The 21,028-nt window shown below is 43.4% G+C and overlaps 1 long non-coding RNA gene across 2 annotated transcripts in view; it reads right to left on the minus strand.

Moving 5' to 3' along the window:
• LOC144327311 (uncharacterized) overlaps positions 1-21,028 on the minus strand; it is a 79,834-nt gene that overhangs the window by 8,942 nt on the left and 49,864 nt on the right. Inside the window, exon 3 of one of the 2 annotated variants that reach the window (XR_013392386.1) lies at positions 293-474. The exons of the other annotated variant lie outside the window; for it this stretch is intronic. This is a non-coding gene — a long non-coding RNA (uncharacterized LOC144327311). Of the gene's footprint in view, positions 1-292; positions 475-21,028 lie in introns of those variants that run through there. 2 annotated transcript variants of the gene reach the window in all.

The raw sequence follows: 21,028 nt of genomic DNA on the forward strand, positions 1-21,028 counted from the left end.
TGAGTCCCACATTGGGCAAAAGGTTCCTATATTGCAGGTGGTTGGACCAGATGGTTCTCGTGGTCTCTTTCAACTCTACAATTCAATGATTCTATAAATAGGGCAAATGAGTGAGACCTGCATTCTAAATAAATTGAGCCTTCTTCAGAAAATCAGTGAGCTTTTGGGTATTCCCTGGGTCATAGGTGAGTCATCAAACTGAATAGCTAAATAGTGTAAAGGTATACTCCAAATAGTGTAACGGTATACTCCAAATCTAGTGGCAGTATACCTTTACACACCTACTGTTCGGGGTGAATCAATCAAGCAGCGGAAGGGGCTTGCTTCATGACTTGCTTGTAAGATTCAAAGAGGCCAATACAGGAAAGAGAATGGGGATTTAGCTTGATCTTCGTTAGTCTAATCCAGCAGACATTTCATGTGCTTATAGTGGCCCGGAATGTTCAACAAGCATCTTGTTTTTGCTGCTTGGAACTATAAACAACAACAACATGGCAGAGTATTGTCAGAGATCAGCACACCACAGTGCATGGTTTCTGGGTGACACTCAGCTTGATGGCTCACAAGTTGTTCAAGCTTGACCGAAGCCCATTTAATCACACTCTTTACTTTGTTCACACTCTCTGAAAACCTGGCAAAAAACAAAGGACCCTGCTTCTGAGCCCAGTGCACACATACATAAACAAATGCAGTATATGTCATCTGGAACAATATAAACTTTTGAAGTTCAGCCCCTAATTACCTGATTGTATTTCATGCACTGCTGTGAACATCTAATCTCTTAACGATTAAATGAAGCTTCCCTTACAAACGCAACAGCTATGACTTCCGGAGGCGGCGCGAAACGGCAATGGCGGTCCTCTTCAGCTGCTGAAGAGGGGCTCCGCGGAAAAGGGTCGTGCGCTACGGCACAGCGACGACCCATTTAGAAAATCCACGGGTAGAGTGAGCCCGTGGCCGTGGGATTCGGCGGGTACCAGGAGCTACCTCGGAAACGTAGAAGGGACCCCGTAAGGGGCTCCGGAACGTGGAGGGGGTAGCGGTGCTGTGAATCCATCGCTCTTTCCGCGGAAGTGAAGCCGCGCGGCTGCTGCTGATGAGCGCTGACCTTTCTTCTTTGAACATTTGATTGGAAACAACATACTCGTGAGTAAGAGATTTGAGACTTTATTTGAACAGTAAAATTGTGAATTTCGGCTGAAAGCGGGAGACGCTAAAAAGGAAGTCAGTCTTCCGTCCCTGTTTAAAGTGCTGAGCAAAGTCTTTTTAAAACGGAAGCATGGAAAGGAGTTAAAAAGAACCTGGAATTTACCCTGCGAATTCGGACTGTCAAAAGTTAAAGACAAATTAAGACTGTACTATAAGTGGACAGAGTTTGGGTTATCCCTCTTTCCCTTTTGTGGATTATAAATGTTAAGAGACCCAGCTCTCGGGCTGGCTGGATACAAAGTAACATCAGACTGTGGTGACTGTGTATAGGGATACAAAGTTTCAGTGGGCTATTCTGCAAGTTACAAGAAAGGAACTGTTGCAAGCACCTTTGCAAGGATTTTCTATACTCTGCAGTTTAAAGGGAATTTAGAGGGTTCCCCCCCTCTGTTTTGGATTTACCCTACTTGGGAACTTAAAGGAAAATTTCCATCTTTCCTCTCTAACTTCTGGGGTGCTCCCCCTGCTGGATTGTAGAACTATAAGTCTCTGAGAACTGCTGGTTGTTTTGGAATTTATTTCTTTTTTTGTGTCTGGTTGTTTACTTTTTGGATTGCCTTTCCCATGGGATTTACAATTTGACCTTGAAACATAGACAGCTGTGGAATGAGTGGTGCAGGAAAAACAAGGGCTGGCAAAAAAGCAAAACAAGCTGAACTATTGCAATCAACTTTGCCTGTGCAGCATCGTAGGTCATCAGTCCCAATTGTGACGGGTCTGCAAGAAGGACAATCTAAACAGCCAGTTTTGGAAGATATGGCTGCAGGAGGGCTAGACCCTATCTCTAAAGAAATATTGGACCAACTGGCAGCTTTAAATAAAAAAGCTGATGAACAAGCGGCTAAATTTGATCAGGTGACAGCTACAATTAATAAATTGACAGACCAAGTTGCTCAAAACACACAGGCGATAGGAAATATTGAAAAGACTTCAACAGAGAGTCGAAAATTAGCCGAGGAAGCAAGTGCAAAAGCAGACCTAAATACAAAAAGGATAGAGGAACTAAGAGGAGAAGTAAGACCACTGAGTAGACAAGTTACTGAACAGCAGGCCTACCTGTCTATGGCGGAACTGAAAAGCAAAGAAAGCAATCTTAGGCTTAGAAATATCCCAGAATCAGAAAAGGAAGATTTGATCAGCTTCTTGACTGCAGAAATATCCAAGTTCTGGGGTTTGGCAGAAGAGAAGGACTTTAAAATTGTCACCGCCTTTAGACTGGGAAGAGTGGCCAAAAAGGATAAACCAAGAGATTGCTTGGTCATATTGAGATCTAAGCAAGAAAAAGACAATATACTCGGCCTACATTTCAAAAATTCATTGGTGATACAGGGAAAGACAGCAGAAATCTTCAGAGACATACCAAAACAGCTGTTGGACTTAAGAACTACATATAAAGATCTGGCAAGATTACTCAGAAACAACACAATTCCTTACAGGTGGGAATTCCCCCAAGGCCTATCTTTCAACTGGAAAGAGAAGAAGGTAAGAATCAGAACAGCGGAGGAGCAAGAAAAGTTCCTGAACGATCACGGGGAGGACCTTCGGAAAGGAACAGCAGGTACCTGGCCACCCCCCTTGCCTGGTCAAAAAGATCCACCTCCAGGAATAGACGACAAGGGAGACAACCCTATTGGCTGACAAACTGATCCAGGATGTCTCTGCAGCTCTTCAGTTGGAACATTCATGGTGCAAATTCCCCTGAAAAAAGGAAAAGGATTTTTCATATATTGAGGAAAGAACAACTAGACGTCATTTGTCTTCAAGAAACTCATGTGACTAGGCTCCACAGAAGAGTATTAATTAACAAGAGACTAGGCCAAGAATTTATTTCATCAGACAAAGTCAAGAAAAGAGGAGTAGTGATATATGCTAAGGAGAGCCTAGCACCAAAATTTGTGTTTAAAGATGAACAAGGAAGAATTCTGGCGATTGAAATACAAACACAAGGAGAAAAATTCCTGATAGTAGGAATCTACGCACCGAATGAGGGGAAATCAGAATTTTACAAGAAGCTGCATGAGACAATGCTGGACCATGTTGACTATAATAACATCATTCTGATGGGAGATATGAATGGGGTTGTCTCCACACATATGGACAAGTCACAAAACCAAAACTTGACCAAAGATGGCAGACTACCAAAGACTTTTTTTGAACTTACAGACAATATGGACTTGATTGACATTTGGAGGGTAAAGAACCCTCTAGGTAAAGAGGGAACATTCTTTTCTGAGGCCCACCTATCTTGGACACGAATCGACCAAATCTGGATATCTAGAGGACTGGCACCTAAGACTAAAAAAATTGAAATCTGCCCCAAAACTTGCTCCGACCATAACGCCTTGAAAATGGATTTGAGACTCACACCAGCTGGATCCTTCAGATGGAGAATGAATGACTCTTTGTTTAGAGATCAGGAGATTGTAAAGAAGGCCCAAAAAACGATGAAAGACTTCTTTGAAATAAATTTGAACACTTCGGTGGAAAAGAAAACAATCTGGGACGCAAGTAAAGCTGTTATGAGAGGTTTTCTGATACAACAGAACACTATTAGGAAAAAACTCTGGAATGGTAAAAAGGACAAGATTTTGGAAAAGATAAAGGACGGAGAGAGAAGGTTGAGACTTAACCCAAAATCAAAAGAAGTTTTAAGAGAAATAAAATTCCATCAAGCACAATATGCGAAACTGATAAATCAAGAAGTTGAATGGAAAATTAAACAGATGAGACAAAGATCATTTGAATCGGCAAATAAATGTGGGAAGCTGCTTTCATGGCAGCTGAAAAGGAGACAAAAATTGAACTTTGTTACCAATCTAGAGGTTGAAGGAGAATGTATTCAGAAACCAGAGGAAATTAGAAAGTGTTTCCAGAAATATTTTAAAAAATTGTATACCCAAGGACCCCAAGTGGAGACTGAGATAAATAAATTTTTAAAAAGCTACGGCCTGGAAAAATTAACACAAGATAAACAAACAGCCCTGAACTATAAAATAACACAACAGGAAATTGAAAATTCCATTCAGAACATGCAATTAGGCAAATCCCCGGGCCCAGATGGACTTACCTCCAAGTATTATAAGACATTGAAAGAATATTTGATTCAACCACTGATGGAGGTATGCAACCAAATTATGGAGGGGAAGGGGGCACCAGAATCGTGGAAAGAGGCATTCATTACTTTGATACCAAAATTGGAATCCGAAAAGACTCAACTTAAGAACTATCGTCCTATCTCACTCCTAAATGTGGATTACAAGATTTTTGCTGATATTTTGGCAAATAGATTGAAAAAAGTTTTAAATGAAGTAATTCATAAAGACCAAGCAGGCTTCCTCCCCGGCAGACATTTGTCTGATAACACTAGGAACATTGTGGATGTCTTGGAACTACTACAGACAAACTTGAATACGAAAGCAGTTTTGATATTCATAGATGCGGAGAAGGCCTTTGACAACATATCTTGGAAATTTATGAAGAAAAATTTGGAAGGGATGGGAGTGGGAAGGGCGTTTCAAAATGGTATTGAAGCAATTTATTCAGAACAAAAAGCTAAATTGATAGTAAATAATGTGGTGACAGAGGAGTTTAAAATTGAAAAAGGAACACGACAGGGGTGCCCCCTATCACCCTTGCTATTTATTTCTGTCCTGGAGGTGTTGCTGAACTTGATTAGGAAGGACCAGCGGGTGGAAGGAATACAGGTCGGAGGAAAACAATATAAACTGAAGGCCTTTGCAGATGATTTGGTTTTGACATTACAGGAGCCAGAACCCAGTACAAAAAGAGCTTTAGAACTAATCTCTGAGTTTGGTCGGGTGGCGGGATTCAAGCTAAATAAACAAAAAACTAAGGTTTTGGTGAAAAACTTGACACCTTTAGAAATAGAGGGGTTTCAGAAGGAAACGGAGCTAAATGTGGTTAAAAAAGTGAAATACCTGGGGGTTAATTTGACTGGGAAAAATTTGAACTTGTTTAAAGATAATTATGAAAAATGTTGGTCTGAAATTAAAAAGGACTTAGAAATCTGGTCAAGATTGAAACTTTCCTTGTTGGGAAGAATTGCAGCAGTTAAGATGAATGTATTGCCAAGAATGCTGTTTTTGTTTCAGGCCCTGCAGATCGTGGACAGGGTGGAGTGTTTTGGAAAGTGGCAGAGGGACATTATGAAGTTTGTCTGGCAGGGCAAAAAGCCCCGAATAAAATTTAAAATATTAACAGATGCAAAGGAAAGAGGGGGATTTGCCCTGCCGGACTTAAGGTTGTATTATGAAGCTGCATCCCTCTGCTGGATGAAAGATTGGTTTTTGTTAGAAAACACTGATGTCCTAGATCTGGAAGGGTTCAACAATGCTTTTGGATGGCATGCATATCTGTGGTACGACAAGGTAAAGTCTCATAAGTTATTTAAAAACCATATTGTCAGGAAATCTTTGTTTATTGTCTGGACTAAATACAAGGACTTACTCGAAAACAAAACTCCGAGGTGGCTGTCACCAATAGAGGCTAAGGCCACAAAAATACTTAATATGGGGGGTGGCTGGGCAAAATATTGTGAAATAATAGAAAAAGTAGGGGACACTTGGAGGTTGCAGAGCTTTGAAACATTGAAAGGAAAGGTGCGAGACTGGTTTCATTATGCCCAAATTTTAGAGATTTTTAAAAAGGACAAAAAAATTGGTTTCCAGGAGGAAAAATCAAAATTAGAGTCAGAACTACTTGAACCTAAGACGAAAGTGCTTTCAAGAATGTATAACTTGTTGCTTAAATGGAATACTCAAGATGAGACAGTTAAATCAGCCATGATAAAATGGGCACAAGATATTGGACACAACATTATGTTTGAAGACTGGGAAAGGTTATGGACCACCGGTATGAAATTTACGGCATGTAGTGCCTTAAAAGAAAATATTATGAAAATGATGTACAGGTGGTACATGACCCCAGTCAAACTTGCAAAGATATATCATTTGTCTGATAATAAATGTTGGAGATGTAAGGAGGCTGAAGGAACATTCTTTCACCTCTGGTGGACATGCCCGAAGGTGAAGGCTTTTTGGGAAATGATTTATAACGAGTTGAAAAAGGTATTTAAGTATACCTTTCATAAGAAACCAGAAGCCTTCCTCCTGGGCATTGTGGGCCAGAGAGTGCTAAAGAAAGATAGAACTTTCTTTCTATATGCAACTACAGCAGCAAGAATCCTTATAGCCAAATACTGGAAAGCACAGGAGTTACCCACACTGGAAGAATGGCACACGCAACTGATGGACTACATGGAACTGGCTGAAATGACCGGCAGAATCCGAGACCAGGGAGAAGAAGCAGTGGAAGAGGACTGGAAAAAATTTAAGGACTATTTACAAAAACATTTTAAGTTATATGAATGTTGAGAATTTGCTAAGTTTTGAGAAAAACAAGCTTCAGTATTGAGATTCGGAAATGATTGAAACTAAGTTATGTTTGAGAAAAGTTTAACTTTTATAGTAAATAAGTAGATGAAAATACAAATACACATGAAACAAGGTTTTAATTTGCTGTTGATTTTTATTGTAAAGAAAGCAGGGATGGAGGATGTGGGGAAGTCCAGTTGATGTTGAAAAAGGATCTGAAAAAGTGAATCTTTTTCTTTTTTGTTTTTTTACTTTGTAAAAAAAAAAAAAAAAGCTCTTGTTGTGTTATTGACGATGTATTAATGTTGTACTTTGACCCTGGAAAACAAAGCAATAAAAAATATTTAAAAAAAAAAAAAAAACAAACGCAACAGCTATATTTATTTTTGAGACATTATGGCTGTTGTGTTTAGCCTTTGCCAGGCTCCCTAGTACAATTAAGTTGCTAGAGATATTGCCTGTCATTTCCTACACAGCACATTAGTCGCCAATGGTTTCCCAACCACATTAAATGCTAGTATTATTAACACCCTTGACGTTGTGCTTGCAGCTCCCCTGACTATCTAAGGCCTCCTTTGAAACTGGACTGCCTACACTGCCCATTTCCATCAGCACTGCAATGTTCCTTGTATGGTATGTCTGGCAGCAAAGCACTTGAAACTGACTTCTACAATAGTCAGTTTCAAGTACTGCTGTATGAGGAGCTGCCTTTGAAGACTATCTGGTAGCTTCTTCTGGCACAAAATCCAGTAGCTTGACTCTTCATTGGAATGATGGAGCATTTCTTCCCAGGGTTAAAACCAGGGCTGAGTGAAATCCCTCTCTTTCTCCCTCTGCCCATTTCACAAGCCCATTTGAAGGCACCATTGTTTCTCAACCCTCTCATTGCCCAAATGGGGAACCTGTGGCCTTCTAGATGTTGTTGGACTGTTAGCATCTCTCTGTCTCAAAAGGCAATGGAGTGTGCCTCTGGGGGTGAAGTTAAACCACTGCATTAGCAGCACCCAAGTCATAACCATGGGCAGTGTGTATGGAGGTCCTGGGCTGCCCAGATAACAAGACTCCCTCTTGGCCTTGCTGATGTGGCCCTAAGGAAAACAGACCAATACATCTGGCACCAGCTTGGCTGCAGGCCCTATCTAACCATCTTAGGGACAACACTCCAGGGTTTACTCCTTGGCCTCTTCTTCTTCTGAAGATATCCACAAAGCAGTGGAGTTTTCAGATCAGAGTTTTCCTTCTCGTATATGGGCTATCTTCCCAGGTTGACAAGCACCTAATTCATCAAGGGTTCAAGACCAATCAACTACCCTCACCTGCATTAGCCTGCCAGCTGAATCCATTTGTGTGGCCGCTGTCACATGCTGACATCTTCTAGGAGCTACAGTGAGATCTGAGTGCAGGGTGAGGGCCAAAGGTGGACATACTACCCCAGAAGGAGCACGGTGTGTCCCCCACCAGGGGTACTACCCCCCAAGACATTCCATAATCCAGGTCCATTGACCATGTTACATGGTGCTGATGGAAAATGATGTATGACAACATCTGGAGGGCCACCGTTTCCCACCCTTGCTGTAAAAAGTTCTGCTGGCAGATGCCCTGCTGGTCCCACCCTCCACCCCTCCATAAGAAGGTCTGTAGAGAAGAGTCAATGACCACATTCATATCAACATTTAAAGCACTATGATGCCATTTTGTATGGCCACGACCTCCCCCATAAGAATTCTGGGGGCTGCGGTTTGTTAAAGATGCTGAGAGTTGTCAAGGCATCTTCCACTCCCAGAATTAGTTCCCAGAGTTTCTTGGGAAGAGGGGTTGATTGTTAAACCACTCTGCAATTGTAGCTCTGTGAATGAAATAGGGATCTCCTAGCAACTCTCAGCACAAACTACAGCTCCCAGAATTCTTTGGGGGGTGGGGAGGCCAGGACCGTATAAAGGGGCATCATAGTGGTTTCAATGTATGGTGTGAATGTGGCCAAAGTTAGACTCCCTGCATGCAATGGGACTCTGGTTCCCCAGGATTCTAAATCGCATGGGAAGCAGCTCATGTCCCCACTGCAGAACTTCCACCTGAAGAATGGTGGGTGGGGCTTAAGGAGATGTAATGGCAGCACAGGTGTGACCCCCAAGCTGAGCCCCAATCTACCCCGATGGAATTCTAATTGCATGAAAGAGCAACTGAATAGGGCTATACAAACCAACGGTCCCCTTACTTTGGCAACTAATATCAATGGTGAACGGGAGACTTTCAGCAAACAGGGTCTTCTCTCATTCCAGTACTGTGAGAGAAGTTTCAGCACAGTCTCTGCTAGACTGAAATCCAGAACACTGGAAGGGTGCTTTTTTGTTTTGTTTTTTGTTAACACTCTTTCATGATGAGGCGATATTAGCAAAAGCATTGCACAGTGTTAGTTATGTTACATAGCCGGACAAATTTCCTTTATTAGATAATTTAATTATTCCCCAAACATTATTTAATTATCAGGTATATGGACATTTTGTATTCCTTTTAAAAAAAAAGATATTGAAAATTAATTGAAAAAAAGAAAGCTTTTAAAGAAAGATAATTAAACAAATTTGCTAGGAAACAAGGGCATGTGCTGTTTCATTTTATGTGTAAATTATACGTGAGCCCAAAGGGGATGCAGTCTTATTATACAGTTTACTCTCCCATTAGCATTTCAATGGAAAAGAGATTTCCTCCCGATTCTTGGTGCAAAATACTGAAAAACTAAGTGGCCCTTGACAGAAATGCATATAGAAAAAGGAAGTGAGAAAGAGAACAATGCATTTCTTTTAGTGACATTCAGAGAAATCTCCTTTGGAAATCTGAGGCCACAAGTGCAACCTTGCAGTACAAGTTGTTGTATTTATTGTGCAGTTTTGTGTATGATTATTTGGAAGGAGGCCACACTGTCTCCAACAGGGTGTACTCCCTAGTACAGCCAACCTGGTGCCCTCCAGATATTGTTGGACTACAACTCCCATGAGCAGCATGGCTGGAACTCATGGAGGTTGTGGTCCAAAATGTCAGGAGGATCCCAAATTAGCAAAGGCTGCCCTACTAAGTGTTTAGGGTTGCAGCTTTAACCATCCTGCCAACCACTCACCTGAGGATCCTTCATTAGTTGGCCATGAGGGAGACAGACCAGGTCACGCTGCACACCCAAGAGTTGGGTAATACCTTATCCAGTGCCGAAACAGAAGATGGCAGCTTCCTGGGAGGCATAGTTCTCCTGCTTTGCCAATGGCCCTCAATGGCCCCCTATTCTTCCTTAATGAAAGGTTAGCAGATTTTTTCCCCAATGAATCCAGGGACACTTTTCAACTTCAATGGATTTTGTATGTGGACTGATTTGTAAATCCGGGGACTATCCCCAGGAAAGGTCTGGTAACCTTATCTTAATGGCCCTAGCTTTGTTGTTTAGTTGTGTCCAACTCTTCGTGATCCCATGGACCAGAGCACGCCAGGCACTTCTGTCTTCCACTGCCTCCTGCAGTTTGGTCAGACACATGCTGGTAGCTTCGAGAACACTGCCCAACCATCACGTCCTCTGTCATCCCCTTCTCCTTGTGCCCTCCATCTTTCCCAACATCAGGGTCTTTTCCAGGGAGTCTTCTCTTCTCATAAGGTGGCCAAAGTATTGGAGCCTCAGCTTCAGGATCTGTCCTTCCAGTGAGCACTCAGGGCTGATTTCCTTCAGAATGGATAGGTTTGATCTTCTTGCAGTCCATGGGACTCTCAAGAGTCTCCTCCAGCACCATAATTCAAAAGCATCAATTCTTCGGCGATCAGCCTTCTTTATGGTCCAGCTCTCACTTCCATACATCACTACTGGGAAAGGCCCTAGCTTATCCAGGTCATTTTTGCATAAGCTAGCCCAGGAATTCCTCTGCAGCTTATATTTCCCCCTTCACATCCCAAATAATCAAAATCCTAGCATTTATTAATTTCGAGGGTTTAGGGGACACCCCCCCACACACACAGTCTGTAGCAATACCAGTCAGGTTCAATCCCAGACATCTCCACAGAGAACTGGGAATGTTCTGTGTCTGAAACCCTCAAGAGATGCTGCCAGCCAGTGTAGACAGTATTGAGCCAGGTGGACCAATGGTATAAGGCCATGGAAATAAAAAAATAAATAAACAAACATGATGAGAAACGGAAGTGATCAACAGTTCTTGGATATGTTGACGATCTTTGCTCTTTCTATGCTGCAGAACCAAGGTGGTGTCGTGTAAAGTATGCAGAGCGGAAAGTTATATTTTTGAGCCACTCTGAAACCTTTGAATCTTTTCAAGGCTCCAAATTATCCTAATATGATTTACGGTTTACATGGCGCTTTGCAGGGATACCCTGGTATGCTTGAGTTTGCCATTTGAAGTACTTATGTAATAACATAAACTGCACTGAAATGGGGTAATATATCATAATGTTCTGGGGTGGTGGTGGTGGGGAGAGGAAGCAGCAATAACAAGGTGATGATAATAATGATGCTGAAGCCCCCCCCCCCCTGTGTTTATTACAGAGATTGGCAAGGGGAAGTAGAACTGATGCGAGAGACTCAGGCTCAACAGGGCCTACTGCAAACGTGCAAATCCTCTTTCTCAATTGAAAAGAAAGACCACATATTTTCCAAGCAAGCAGGCAACACCTTTGTGTTTATATTACTGCCTCGTAGATTTGTGGAAATGTACGCTTGAATGAAGCACCGAGAATAGCGTCAAGCACATCTAGCCCATAACCTCTGAAGCTCTAGGGCAGGTGTGGGGACCTGTAGCCATCCAGATGTGGCCAAAGTACAGCTCCCATCAGCCCTGGAAAGCAAGTGGCCGGTGATAATGGGAGTTGTAGTTCAGCAACTCCCATGCAGTTCCCATGCCTCTTCTAGGGACCTGTGACAGGTTGGTTGGGCAGGAAACCTGTAACAAAAACAGCCAGCTGGATGTTGTCATCCTATGTGGACTTTCTCCTCTTCTTTGCTTCTGTGGCCAGTGATCTCATAGCAGCAGCATCATAATTGTTTTGTACCCTGCCCTTCTGACTGGGTTGCCCCAGCCACTCTGGGAGGCTTCCAACAGGGTATATAAAAACTTCTTCAGAATTTCTGAAGCAGAAGCAGAAGCAGAAGCAGAAGCAGAAGCAGAAGAAGAAGAAGAATAAGAAGAGGAGGAGGAGGAGGAGGAGGAGGAGGAGGAGGAATTTGGATTTGATATCCCGCTTTATCACTACCCTAAGGAGTCTCAAAGCGGCTACCAATCTCCTTTCCCTTCCTCCCCCACAACAAACACTCTGTGAGGTGAGTGAGGCTGAGAGACTTCAGAGAAGTGTGACTAGCCCAAGGTCACCCAGCAGCTGCATGTGGAGGAGTGGGGAAGTGAACCTGGTTCCCCAGACTCTGAACCCTACACCACACTGGCTCTCATTTCAGATGTTTTCGAGCCCATGATCACATGAAAGCAGTGGGTGGGATTCTAATGCTGTGCTGAGGTGATCCATCTGCGCCTTAACAGGACCTGCGGCTTCTTCTAGCCCAACAACTTAGTTGAATCCATCCCATTGTGACCGCCTTATCCCTTTAATTAAAGTTAAGCTTTATAATTTTATTCTTTTACATTGGATCCAGAGTTAGCCATGCTCAGAGCCAACCCACTGAAATCAATAACACTTAAGTGTGTTGTGATTACCATTGATTTCAATGGTTTGACACTAGGCATGACTCAGTCATCTGGGAAGGGTCATAGCTCAATGATGGAGCTTTTGCTTCTACATGCAGAAGATCCCAGCTTCAATCTCTGGTACTCCAGGAGGGGCTGGGAATGTCCCCTGCCACTGCCTGTCAATGTACTGAGCTTGATGGACTAATGGTCTGACTTGGCAAACGACTGATTGCTATGTTCCTCAGTCTGGAACTAGCCCCCAGTTGACAATTTCATAAATAGTGTGATCCACTGAGAGCCAAGCTATATTTGACACTAACAGTGTTCCTGGAAATTCAACGAATTCTAGGGTTGGAAGGGACCTCGACAGCCATCTTGTCCAACCCCCTGCAATTCAGGAAGCACCGCTAAAGAATCCTTGGCAGATAGCTTAAAACCTCTGCTTAAAAACCTCCAAGGAAGGAGAGTCCACCACCTTCTGAAGGAGTCTGTTCCCCTGTCAAACAACCGTTACCATCAGAAGGTTCTTCTCAACATTTTGTCATAATTTCCTTCTAATTCAAAGTCATTAGTTCATGTCCTCCCTTCTGGAGCAGAAGAAAACAAGTCTTCTCAATCTTACATGGTACAGATCTTCAGATATTTGAAGATGGCTAGCATATCACCGGAATGGCTATTGCCTGTTGCATGTATCTGTATTTTTCTGCTTTCAATGTCCGGACACATGGCCCCCAAATCAGGAATGTAGGGGGGGTACTGTTAATCCTTTCTTCCTGCGCTGCAACAAAAGAGGTTTAAAGACTGTCTCAAGGCAAATCTTTAAAAATGTAGTATAAACACTGACAACTGGGAAACACTGGCCTGTGAGCGCTCCAGTTGGAGAACAGCCTTTACCAAAGGTGTCACTCAAACTCAGGGCGCAAGGGAGAAATGTGCTAAGAGGAAGGCACGCTTGGCAAATCCACACTGTGATCAACTCCTGCCTGGAAACAAATGTCCCCACTGTGGAAGGATGTGTGGATCCAGAACTGGCCTCCACAGTCACTTACGGACTCATTGTTAAAACTGTGTTTATGGAAGACAATCTTACTCGGCTACGAGTGATCGCCAAAGAAAGAAGAAGACAACTGTTAATCCTTCCTTCCTGCGCTGCAGTTCTCACAAAAGTCCTCACCCCCCCCCCCAACCCCATGCAGACAGCCAAATATAAAAATTGTTGGGAACATAGTGTAGAGGAAAGGGTTACAGCGCCAATTCTGATTTGGGGCTGATAGCAGCAGATGTTATTTTACTTTTTTAAAAAAGAAAAGATACAACTTCACATTGTTTAGGTTAGGAGCAAACTTTGTTGAACTCAACAGGATTTACTTCTGAGTAGGCATGTACTGAATTACCCTGCCAATGTCAACTGTAGTTTGGCCCTAAATAACTTCCCCCCAAAGACCAACATTTTGGAGACACTGAATCCCAGACTTTTCATAAATCAGTTTTGAATGAAGAGAAAATATCCTGATTTTCAACTTGACCTACCAAATGCGAATTTGATCTCTAAGTCCAGCTTAATTGGAGTTCATTCTCTCTGTAGCTCTCTAATGGAATACATTTTGGTTTCATCTTATAGATTTCCCCCCTTTTTGTCAGGAAGCAAAGTTTTTTTATTTGATGCCCTTTGAAAGGAGCATTAATTGTGACAGCTTAGCCGTTTGAGCATTGGGACAGGCTAAAGGTTGATTTAAGGAAATATAATTAGAGAATCTTCAGAAAGTAAGTCAGGCGCAGGAGAGATACTTGCAGGTAGAAAGCATCTTCGGAAATATTAGGTGCTCTGCTAAAAACCAGAGATTGACAGAGCAAGATCTGATGAGGGCAAGATTTAGCAGAGGTACTGGCGTCTTTTATTTTTGCAATGTTAGTTATATCAAAGTTGAATCTCCACACTGCCAAAAAAAGAGAGCAAATGCATCACTAAAAATGGAGGCTGAAAGAGGACACCAATTTGCATATGCTAATTTTTGTGAATAGATGCCAATTTAGAAATAATTATCATAATTTAAAGGGGGGGGGGGAGAGAACCTAATACATCTCACCACACTGGGGAAGAATGTCCTGATTGAGCTTCTTAAAAGCCGGCTTTCTCCAGAGAATCCTGGGAACTGTGGTTTGTTAAGGATGCTTGGAATTTTATCTCTTTTAGGAGTAAACCACAGTTCCCAGTATGCCCTTAAAGTGCATGGTGTGACAGGTCCTACTTATTTATGCACCAGTGCTTTCATTCCATGTCAGTGCTTGGCTGTCCCTGCATGTCCACTTCACAGCTGCTGACCCTCCAGGGGTCTCTATTTTGCAGGTACAGTCCCGGATTTACAGAAGCTATTCCCATTTCTGATTTGACCCTGGATTGTCCTGCTTTACCTTAGGACATCCCTATTTTCATAGGAGAAGTGTTGGAGGGTATGGAGTTATGCAACCCCCAAGCCAAGGCAATAAAAAACTATACCACACCTGAAGGCAGCTCTGTATGTTGTTGTTGTTTAGTCGTTTAGTTGTGTCCGACTCTTCGTGACCCCATGGACCAGAGCACGCCAGGCACTCCTCTCTTCCACTGCCTCCTGCAGTTTGGTCAAACTCATGCTGGTAGCTTCAGGACCACTGTCCAACCATCTTGTCCTCTGCCGTCCCCTTCTCCTTGTGCCCTCCATCTTTCCCAACATCAGGGTCTTCTCCAGGGAGTCTTCTCTTCTCATGAGGTGGCCAAAGTATTGGAGTCTCAGCTTCAGGATCTGTCCTTCCAGTGAGCACTCAGGACTGATTTCCTTCAGAAAGAATAGGTTTGATCTTCTTGCAGTCCATGGGACTCTCAAGAGTCTTCTCCAGCACCATAATTCAAAAGCATCAATTCTTCGGCGATCAGCCTTCTTTATGGTCCAGCTCTCACTTCCATACATCACTACTGGGAAAACCATAGCTTTAACTATAAGGACCTTTGTTGGCAAGGTGATGTTTCTGCTTTTTAAGATGCAGTCTAGGTTTGTCTGTATAGGGAAGCTCTGTATAGGGAAGCTTTTTAATTTTATTGTTTTATTATGGTTTTATATATGTTGGAAGCCACCCTGAGTGGCTAGGGCAACCCAGTCAGATGGGTGGAATATAAATAATAAAAGGATGATGTCAGAGCTGCTCCCCGATCCCAGCTCACAGAGGATCACGCTAGTCAGCGTTCGCTTTATAAAAGTCTTTATTGAGTTACAGTTTCCATTTCCAAGCTGCTGCGTGCAACTCTACGTCTTATGGCTAGACCGGCGAAGCTCCGTCTGAATCTCCGCCCCTCGTACACCAACTTAATATCCTCGCCTTACTCCACCTTTTCCGCCTGACCGTCCTTCTCTGGGTCCCTCTGCTCCCCGTGGTCTCCTCCCTCCGGGACTCCTCTGACGCTGACCCCCCGGACCCTCCTGTCTCCTTGCGTCGGGCTTTAGGACCTGGCTCCCTTTCCGGGCTGCTTACTGCGCCACCTTCCTGTGCATTTGAACTTGGCGCGCGCGCCCAGCCTTCCACTTTCCGCTTGACCGTTTCTTCGCTCCCCGATGGGGGCGTGGTCACTCCTGACTCATGCCCTCCTCCCTGCTGCGAGCTGCCAGGGCTCGATCCCTGACGTCCTTCCTCTCCACTGCGCTCTGGTGGGGACGCTGGCCCCGATTTCCAACTGCTGCCCTCTGAACCCCCGCTGGTCCCTTCCTCCTGGGGTGTCCCCCTAGGCCCCCCCTTTGCTCTGGCCACTGGCGCCCCTTTCTGTGAATCTTCCGATTCACTGGAAAGACTCGGAGATCTCGGGTCGTCGTCATCACTCATCCTTTCTTCGGACTCCTCCCCCTCGCTCTCTGTTTCCTCCCTTGCCCTCGCCTCTGCTCCTGAACCCCTGACAGATGATGATGATGATTGTGGAATAGGACATCCCTATTTTCATCGGAGAAATGTTGGAGGGCATGCAGCTGGCGGAGCCAGAGAAACCAGCATGGGGCACACAACCTCTGTGGCTGGCAATGCATTCAGGCTGCCAGGAAAGGTACCAACTTCCTCAATATACTTGCACTTCAAATGGGAAGAATTCATATTCATGCAATTCATTTCAAGATTTTACAAGCAAGCAAAGTCCACCCGGCTGAGCATATTCTCATTCACTCTCCCTCCCTCCCTCCCTTTTGTGCCTCCTCCCCTCCCTCTCGCTTTTTTCCCAAGCAGGGATGAAAAGCGCAACTTTGTACCTTTGTGATTATTAGCAACGAGGAGTTCATCCTTATTAGTCCTAGAGGCAAAGGGTTAATGAGTTAAGTGCGCCAATTCAATTAAGCCACCTCTTTCCTTTAGTGAACATAAATTTTAACCTGATCACTTCAACATCTCTTTTAAATACATTACCTTTGGCACTATTTAGTAATAGAATAAATTGGATCTTGAGGAGGGGGGGGATGTGAAATGAATGCCTTCTCGGGGCTTAAGCACTTGTGTACTTCATTTGCCCCCTAGTAAAATAAACAACAGGAGAGTTGAGGGGAAGAAATATAATTCTGGAGTCACTTGGCTAGAGTTCACAATTTTCTCTGCAACTGCCTCCATGGATTCATTTCAGTCCCAGGCTGCATACATGCAATACAGTTAAGGCACATGGACATCTCATCCAGCTCTTAGAGAATCACAGGATTTTAGCTCTGTAAATTATTTGGGGGCAAAATGTGTTTTAAATGGGTGGCTGTGCGTGCAGCCCCTGTAAGGCTGCAGACTCTTACTCAGGGAAAAAATATGAAAGACCAACAGTTTGTCTGTTTATTTTGGGATGAGAAAGTTCTGCAGTTTTATTTAATGTTGAGCTGGCCATGCCCCTCCCCAAATCCAACACTTCTTTGGTGGTGAATTAGGGGAGGCACTTATATTTTATTTATTTTGCAGGATTTTTATTGCAGTTAATATAAAAGGAAGCTTGTTTACATAAGCTAATATAAAATATTCATTAAAAACAGACATTGAAAATAGTAAACTATATACACATATACAGCTGGGCAGGGTTGTCTAAACAAAACAAAAAAAAAAAGCTTTCAACGGGTGCCAGAAACAGTGCAATGAAGGTGTCTGCTGCCTAATATTAATAGAGAGTTAAAAATTATTCTGCTTTCTCAGATGACTCACTTGAAGAAGAACCTCAAAATTCTACTCAGGGTGGGAACACTGTGGTCCTTCACTACAACTCCCATAATCCCTGGCCACTGGCCATGCTGACTGGGGCTGATGGGAGTTGGAGTCTAACAACATTGGGAATTCCTCAGCTTCTCCTCAGCCCTGCTTTAACACGAAACCTTAGGCAACCATCTTGTCACATTTTTTAACGTCACTGGAAAATGCTGACAATCAACTGAAAGTCTCTTTGTTCTCCTCATGATCTCTAGGTGTTTCACCTAGCAAGGAAGCCCCACATTTTCTTCAAATTTTTACTTGGATTGAACCATTATTGTGTGCCCTAGTTCTGTTGGACTGAAGGCTACTATTAACTTTAAATGTAGTTACAAAATGGAGGGGATGTCGGTTGAAAAGCCTCCCTTCAAAACAACGAGGGCACCTAGAAATACATTTGTGGGACGGAGGCACAGAATGTGAGAATTATTATTTTTCATTAATAACACTGCAATATGGGCCGCATTATTACAATATCAAATCATACCAAATCATAATTAATTTCAATTATACATTTCCAAAATTAATAAAAATTATTAAAAAAGAAAGGATGTGAGAACTAAATTCTGATTAGCGGGATGGGGGGAGCTCTGTCTCCTATATTATTACACTTTTACCAATCAAAACATTTCTATATTTCATATCAATGCTATGTTATTAACCACATTCCTTCATCCTGAAATGCGAAACACTGATTTCAACAGAATTTCCCCCCAAGAAAGTATAGGATTGCAGCATAATTAAAATTTTAACTCAATATTCTTTCCCCCCTCAATTGTTATTGCAAAGCCACTCCTATTAGCTTTGGTGTGAAAATTCTCTTAATTCCCTCTAAAATGAAAGGAGTCCTGTACTGAAACGGTGCCCATCAAACAGCAGTGCCCCTGTGTGTTTACAACTTAAACTTCCTTCTAAAGAATGGCAGAATTACTAACAATGACAGGCTGAGGTGCTGTGGTGTCATGGGATGTTCATAAATATCACGACTTCTGGAGGAGAAGGATTGGTCATGGAATATTAAAGATCAGTGTGGCTGCTTCAGGAGAAGTGACTATTAGTAGTTTGGCTATGTGAAAAAAGTTTGTGCTGGAGTCATCTAAAAACCAGAGTTTATATTATGTGGGTGTGCAACATCCATTCTGCTCCCCACAACTAGATGTGAACAATCAAGACATGTCTAAATCTTCTGGCTAAATGAAAGAATTCTCCCGAGCTGAGCCCATACAGATTTTCATTTTTAATGTGTTAAAGTAAAAATGTGGCATTATTTATTTAGGGCTTTAATATTCAATTGTGCTGAGTAAATCCTACAACAAAACTATTTATACTTTGAGTCTGGCATGTTAGAAAGACAGTCATCTGTGGCCAGTGTCAGTAAGTGTGTTAATAGGGTGTTTGACAGCTCCTCTGGAAGATTTTCAGGGCAGCTGCATGATTGGTTCATGAAGCATTTCATCGGATATTATGAGTGACAAGGAACCTGGAAGTGGTGCAGGGAAAGTACTTCCAATCTATAAAGACAGCTCACGTTTCTCCTCTCCCCAACACAAGACCCCTATGCAGTCAAGCAGGGCTGCGTACACAGGCTTAGTTTGATGTCACATTTTGTTCCCCTGCAATGCAGGCCAATTTCAGATGCCGCTCCTGATCTCTAAAACAATCTGACAACCACTGTCGCTGGCTTGGATGCTTTTGTAACATGTCACAGGCTATCTCGTGGAGAAGGGGGGGCACCGATAATGAGTCCAGTTGCCCCCTTTCTCCAGCTCCTGGCCCGTCCTATCGCCTTTCTGGACCCCTCTCTCTCTTTCCTCCTGCCAGCTGTGCTTCTTCACTTGTAAAGGCAGAAGGCAGAATTCCGCAGACGAACCCAGCCTCGAGCTTCATTATGTCTTTGTCCGCACAAAGGAAATGATCGGGAACATTTAATACATTATGAAAAAGCACAAACAGCGCAGCAGGGCCTTCCTCTGCCCCCTGAGGGTCAGTAATGACTTCAAAGAGCTACTCAGATGCCTTTATGCGGGAAAGAGGTATGCGCATACCTGGACGGAGATGAATTGCTGTGGGATTAGCTTACCCTCAAATAATACACAGTGCTGAAACCACCAGAGGAGACCTGGTAATACGCAGTGTCCAGAGGGCACCACAGCGGAGGACTTGGTGAAAGAGCTGCGCATTCCATGCTCCAGCCACTTAATGAGCAGGAAAGGGACCCAGCCTCTGAAGTGAGCAACTTGGATTTTCTCTCCCCACTGAATGCCCAGCGTCTTCCGTTTAGCACTGGGTGCGGATTTCAAAACAAAATATCTGGTTGCGGGGAGCGTGGGGAGAGGTGTTTTCATTGGGCTGCTTTCCAATTTGGGGGTGTATGGAATCCCTGCCCTACCCATTGGGCTGGGTCTGCCAGCTGCCATTTTATACATCCTGCAGTTCCCAGAGGGGTGGGGTACTGGGGGGGGCACTTAACAGGGCAGCTCATACCTGCCTGCCAGAGAAATCTATATGCAGGGGCCGACCCGTTTAGGATAGGATACTTTGACCTGTATAAAAGTAGATAAGAGTGTGAAGGAATCAGCGCTGTCTTTAGCATATGTGCCGCCGGGGTGCAAAGATGTGCCCCCAATTTTGCGTGAATGGCACTGTTGTGAATGGCAAGTGTCGTTGTTGAGTCTGACAAGTGCCGCCATTGTGAATGAGAGGCACCACTACTGGCACGGCGCATCTTTGGTAAATGAGCGCACAAAGTCGAAAGTCCTTTAGTGAAACAGTAGGTATACATTTCGGTAATACCTAGGTACAGTGGTACTTTGGGTTAAATACTTAATTCATTCTGGATGTCCGTTCTTAACCTGAAACTGTTCTTAACCTGAAGCAGCAATTTAGCTAATGGGGCCTCCTGCTGCCTCCGCGCCGCCGGAGCAAGATTTCTGTTCTCATCCTGAAGCAAAGTTCTTAACCCGAGGTACTATTTCTGGGTTAGTGGAGTCTGTAACCTGAAGCGTATGTAACCTGAAGCGTATGTAACCCGAGGTACCACTGTATATATGCATTTTGTTCTTCTAGCTTGATCAAAATTATTTATTATTTCATAACAGGTACAGTGGTGCCTCGCAAGACGCAATTAATTCGTTCTGCGAGTTTTTTCGTCTTGCGAATTTTTTGTCTTGCGAAGCACCGCTGTACAGCAACATGAGTTGCTATGAGTTAACACCGCGAACTTGCAAGACGTTTTCATCTTGCGAAGCAAGCCCATAGGGAAATTCGTCTTGCGAAGCAACTCAAAAAACCAAAAACCCTTTCGTCAAGCGAGTTTTTCGTCTTGCGAGGCATTCGTCTTGAGAGGTACCACTGTATATAGTTAAGAGCTTAGGAGGCTTCTGCGGTGAGTGCCTGGCACCCCCTAGAATTTGGCACCCGGGTGCCCCACACCCCTCACACCCTGGGTAAAGACGACCCTGGAAGGAATCAGAACATAGGCAAGCCACAATTATTTTTGTCTCTGCCTCTACTCTCTCACCTAGAAGATGGAGAAGATAA

Source organism: Podarcis muralis, chromosome 1, assembly GCF_964188315.1.
Source record: "Podarcis muralis chromosome 1, rPodMur119.hap1.1, whole genome shotgun sequence".
Classification (NCBI taxonomy): domain Eukaryota; kingdom Metazoa; phylum Chordata; class Lepidosauria; order Squamata; family Lacertidae; genus Podarcis; species Podarcis muralis.